Source organism: Hordeum vulgare, chromosome 2H (assembly GCF_904849725.1).
Source record: "Hordeum vulgare subsp. vulgare chromosome 2H, MorexV3_pseudomolecules_assembly, whole genome shotgun sequence".
Taxonomy (NCBI): domain Eukaryota; kingdom Viridiplantae; phylum Streptophyta; class Magnoliopsida; order Poales; family Poaceae; genus Hordeum; species Hordeum vulgare.
This window is the reverse complement of record NC_058519.1, coordinates 665,133,027-665,139,446: the sequence shown is the minus strand read 5'-3', so window position 1 is coordinate 665,139,446 and position 6,420 is coordinate 665,133,027.

Genomic DNA, 6,420 nt, shown 5'->3' with positions numbered 1-6,420 from the left:
GCGACCTTGTCGACCTACGAGTTTTGTAGTAACTTGATTCGAAGCTCAATGATCACCATCATCAGCTTCCACTTCAATTGGTGTAGGCGCCACAGGAACAACTTCCTATGCCCTGCTACACACTGGTTGAAGTGATGGTTCAATAACCTCATCAAGTTCTACTACCCTCCCACTCAATTCTTTCGAGAGAAACCTTTCCTCGAGAAAGGATCCGTTTCTAGAAACAAACACTTTGCTTTCGGATCTGAGATAGGAGATTTACCCAACTGTTTTGGATATCCTATGAAGATGCATTTATCCGCTTTGGGTTCGAGCTTATCAGACTGAAACTTTTTCACATAAGTGTTGAAGCCCCAAACTTTCAAGAAACGACAGTTTAGATTTCTCTAAACCTCAGTCTATACTGTGTCATCTCAACGGAAATACGCGGTGCCCTATTTAAAGTGAATGTGGTTGTCTCTAATGCATAACCCATAACCGATAGTGGTAATTCGATAAGAGACATCACAGCATGCACCATACTAAATAGTGCGTGGCTATGACGTTCAGACACATCATCACACTATGATGTTCCAGGTGGCATGAACTGTGAAACAACTTCCACATTGTCTTAACTGTGTACCAAAAACTCGTAACTCAGATATTCATTTCTATGATCATATCGTAGACAGTTTATCCTCTTGTTACGATGAACTTCACTCCGAAACAGAATTGAACTTTTCAATATCTCAGACTTGTGATTCATTAAGTAAATACTCTAGTATCTACTCAAATCATCATTGAAGTAAGAACATAATGATATCCACTACTTGCCTCAGCACCCATTGGACTGCATACATGAAAATGTATCACTTCCAACAAGTTACTATCTTGTTTCATCTCAATGACAACAAGGCCTTGCTCATGTGGTATAATTTGCATGTCACTAGTGATTCGAAATCAGGTGAGTACAAAGATCCATTAGCATGGAGCCTCTTCATGCAATTTATACCAACATGACTCAAGCGGCAGTGCCACAAGTAAGTGGTACTATCATCATTAACTCGTATCTTTTGGCACCAATGTGTAACACTACAATCGAGATTCAATAAATCATTGAAGGTGTTTATTCAAACAAATAGAGTAACCATTATTCTCTTTGAATGAATAATCGTATTGCAAAAAACACGATCCAATCATGTTCATGCCTTAACGCAAGCACCAAATAACAATTATTTAGGTTCAACACCAATCCCGATGGTAGAGGGAGCGTGCGACGTTTGATCATATCAACCTTGGAAACACTTCCAACACGTATCGTCACCTCGCCTTTAGCTAGTCTCCGTTTATGTCGTAGCTTTCATTTCGCGTTACTAATCACTTAGCAACCGAACCGGTATCCAATACCCTTGTGCTACTAGGAGTACTAGTAAAGTACACATCAACATTATGTATATCAAATATACTTCTCTTTACTTTTGCCAGCCTTCTTATCTACCAAGTATCTTGAGTTGCTCCGCCTCAGTGATTGTTCCCCTCATTACAGAAGCACTTAGTCTCGGGTTTGGGTTTAATCTTGGGTCTCTTCATTAGTGCAGCAACTGTTTTGCCGTTTCACGAAGTATCCCTTCTAGCCCTTGCCTTTCTTGAAACTTAGTGGTTTTACAAACCATCAACTATTGATGCTCCTTCTTGATTTCTACTTTCACAGTGTCAAACATCGCGAATCGCTCAAGGATCATTGTATGTATCCTTGATATGTTATAGTTCATCACGAAGCTCTCACAGCTTGGTGGCAGTGACTTTGGAGAACTATCACTATCTCATCTGGAAGATTAACTCCCACTTGATTCAAGCGATTGTCGTACTCAGACAATCTGAGCACACGCTCAACGATTGAGCCTTTCTCCTTTACTTTGTGGACAAAGAATCTTGTCAGAGGTCTCGTACCTCTTAACAAGGGCACAAGCATGAAATCACAATTTCATCTCTTTAGAACATCACTTATGTTCCGTGACGTTTTACAACGTTTTCGGCGCCTTGCTTCTAAGCCATTAAGTATTTTGCACTGAACTATCATGTAGTCATCAGAAACGTGTATGTCGGATGTTCATAGCATCCACAGACGACGCTCGAGGTGCAGCACACTGAGTGGTGCATTAAGGACATAATCCTTCTGTGCAGCAACGAGGACAATCCTCGGTTTTACAGACCCAGTCTGCAAAGTTTGCTACTATCAATTTTCAACTAAATTTTCTCTAGGAACATATAAAAAACAGTAGAGCCATAGCGCAAGCTACATCGTAATTCGCAAAGACCATTAGACTATGTTCATGACAATTAGTTCAATTAATCATATTACTTAAGAACTCCCACTCAAAAAGTACATCTCTCTAGTCATTTGAGTGGTACATGATCCAAATCCACTATCTCAAGTCCGATCATCACGTGAGTCGAGAATAGTTTCAGTGGTAAGCATCTCTATGCTAATCATATCAACTATACGATTCATGTTCGACCTTTCGGTCTCATGTGTTCCGAGGCCATGTCTGCACATGCTAGGCTCGTCAAGCTTAACCCGAGTGTTCCGCGTGTGCAACTTTTTTGCACCCGTTGTATGTGAACGTTGAGTCTATCACACCCGATCATCACGTGGTGTCTCGAAACGAAGAACTGTCGCAACGGTGCACAGTCGGGGAGAACACAATTTCGTCTTGAAATTTTAGTGAGAGATCACCTCATAATGCTACCGTCGTTCTAAGCAAAATAAGGTGCATAAAAGGATTAACATCACATGCAATTCATAAGTGACATGATATGGCCATCATCACGTGCTTCTTGATCTCCATCACCAAAGCACCGGCACGATCTTCTTGTCACCGGCGCCACACCATGATCATCCATCAACGTGTTGCCATCGGGGTTGTCGTGCTACTTATGCTATTACTACTAAAGCTACATCCTAGCAAAATAGTAAACGCATCTGCAAGCACAAACGTTAGTATAAAGACAACCCTATGGCTCCTGCCGGTTGTCGTACCATCGACATGCAAGTCGATATTTCTATTACAACATGATCATCTCATACATCCAATATATCACATCACATCGTTGGCCATATCACATCACAATCATACCCTGCAAAAACAAGTTAGACGTCCTCTAATTTTGTTGTTGCATGTTTTACGTGGTGACCAAGGATATCTAGTAGGATCGCATCTTACTTACGCAAACACCACAACGGAGATATATGAGTTGCTATTTAACCTCATCCAAGGACCTCCTCGGTCAAATCCGATTCAACTAAAGTTGGAGAAACCGTCACTTGCTAGTCATCTTTGAGCAAAGGGGGTTACTCGTAACGATGAAACCAGTCTCTCGTAAGCGTACGAGTAATGACGGTCCAAGCCGCTTCAATCCAACAATACCGCGGAATCAAGAAAAGACTAAGGAGGGCAGCAAAACGCACATCACCGCCCACAAAACCTTTTGTGTTCTACTCGAGAAGACATCTACGCATGAACCTAGCTCATGATGCCACTGTTGGGGAACGTCGCATGGGAAACAAAAATTTTCCTACGCGCACGAAGACCTATCATGGTGATGTCCATCTACGAGAGGGGATGAGTGATCTACGTACCCTTGTAGACCGTACAGCAGAACCGTTAGAGAACGCGGTTGATGTAGTGGAACGTCCTCACGTCCCTCGATCCGCCCCGCGAACAATCCCGCGATCAGTCCCACGATCTAGTACCGAACGGACGACACCTCCGCGTTCAGCACACGTACAGCTCGACGATGATCTCGGCCTTCTTGATCCAGCAAGAGAGACGGAGAGGTAGAAGAGTTCTCCGGCAGCGTGACGGCGCTCCGGAGGTTGGTGATGATCTTGTCTCAGCAGGGCTCCGCCCGAGCTCCGCAGAAACGCGATCTAGAGGAAAAACTATGGAGGTATGTGGTCGGGCAGCCGTGAGAAAGTCGTCTCAAATCAGCCCTAATACCTCCGTATATATAGGTGGGAGGGGGAGGGAAGAGGCAGCCTCAAACCCTCAAGGGTTGGCCGAAATTGGAGGTGGAGGAGTCCTACTCCAATCCTACTTGGAGTAGGATTCCACCTTCCCACTTGGAAACTCTTTCCACCTTGTGTTTTTTCCTTCTCAAACCTTATGGGCCTTAGTGGGAACTTATTCCAGCCCACTAGGGGCTGGTTTATCTCTTCCCATAGCCCATGAGACCCCTTGGGGCGTGACACCCCTCCCGATGGTCCCCGGCACCCCTCCCGACACTCCCGGTACACTACCAATGAGCCCGAAACTTTTCCGGTAATGCACAAAAACCTTCCGGTAACCAAATGAGGTCATCCTATATATCAATCTTCGTTTCCGGACCATTCCGGAAACCCTCGTGACGTCCGTGATCTCATCCGGGACTCCGAACAACATTCGGTAACCAACCATATAACTCAAATACGCATAAAACAACGTCGAACCTTAAGTGTGCAGACCCTGCGGGTTCGAGAACTATGTAGACATGACCCGAGAGACTCCTCGGTCAATATCCAATAGCGGGACCTGGATGCCCATATTGGATCCTACATATTCTACGAATATCTTATCGTTTGAACCTCAGTGCCAAGGATTCGTATAATCCCGTATGTCATTCCCTTTGTCCTTCGGTATGTTACTTGCCCGAGATTCGATCGTCAGTATCCACATACCTATTTCAATCTCGTTTATCGGCAAGTCTCTTTACTCGTTCCGTAATACAAGATCCCGTAACTTACACTAAGTCACATTGCTTGCAAGGCTTGTGTGTGATGTTGTATTACCGAGTGGGCCCCGAGATACCTCTCCGTCACACGGAGTGACAAATCCCAGTCTCGATCCATACTAACTCAACGAACACCTTCGGAGATACCTGTAGAGCATCTTTATAGTCACCCAGTTACGTTGCGACGTTTGATACACACAAAGCATTCCTCCGGTGTCCGTGAGTTATATGATCTCATGGTCATAGGAACAAATACTTGACACGCAGAAAACAGTAGCAACAAAATGACACGATCAACATGCTACGTCTATTAGTTTGGGTCTAGTCCATCACATGATTCTCCTAATGATGTGATCCCGTTATCAAGTGACAACACTTGCCTATGGCCAGGAAACCTTGACCATCTTTGATCAACGAGCTAGTCAACTAGAGGCTTACTAGGGACAGTGTTTTGTCTATGTATCCACACAAGTATTGTGTTTCCAATCAATACAATTATAGCATGGATAATAAACGATTATCATGAACTAAGAAATATAATAATAACTAATTTATTATTGCCTCTAGGGCATATTTCCAACAAGGAAGTCGGAGCATAATTGATCTATTGATTTTCATCCTTTGTGTTGAGGTCGGGATCGCGTGATGGTTTACACCTACCAACCCTTCCCCTCGGAGTATGCGTTTAGCACTTTTTTTCGATTACTAAGTAAAACTTTCGCAATAAGTATGTGAGTTCTTCATGACTAATGTGAGCCCATGGTATAGATGCACTTTCACCTTCCACCATTGCTAGCCTCTCTAGTGCCGCGCAATGCTCGCCGGTGCACAAACCCACCAAATTCCTTCCTCAAAACAGCCACCATACCTACCTACTATGGCATTTTCATAGCCTTTTTGAGATATATTGCCATGCTACTCCAACCGTTCCGTCTCATGACTTGTGACGTCACTCTCATATTGCCATTGCATGATCATACTAGATCGTTGCACATCCCGGTACACTACTGGAGGCATTTCCTATGGAGTCATCATCATTGTGATCTTTGAGTAACTAAAAGTGTGATGATCATCATTATTAGAGCATTGTCCCATGTGAGGTAATAAAAAAAAGAGGCCAAAGAGCTCAAAAAGAAAGAAAAAAGAAAAATAAAAAAGAGAGGCCTAAGAGCCCAAATAAAAAAAAGAGAAACGAGAGAAAAAGAGAGAAGGGACAATGCTGCTATCTTTTTCCACACTTGTGCTTCATGTTAGCACCATGTTCTTCATGATTGAGAGCTTCTTGCTTTGTCACTACCATATGCTAATGGGAATCGTCGTTTTATAACTTGGCTTGTATATTCCAATGATGGGCTTCCTCAAAATTGCCCTAGGTCTTCGTGAGCAAGCAAGTTGGATGCACACTTACTAGTTTTCCTTTTGAGCTTTCACATACTTATAGCTCTAGTGCATCTCTTGTATGGCAATCCCTACTCATTCACATTGATATCTATTAATGGGCATCTTCATAGCCTTTTGATACGCCGAGTCAATGTGACCATCTCCCCCTTTTTGTCTCACAACCACCACCACACTCTATTCCACCTATAGTGCTATATCCATGGCTCGCACTCATGTATTGCGTGATAGTTATAAAAGGTTTGAGAAAGTAAGAGTGCGAAAACAATTACT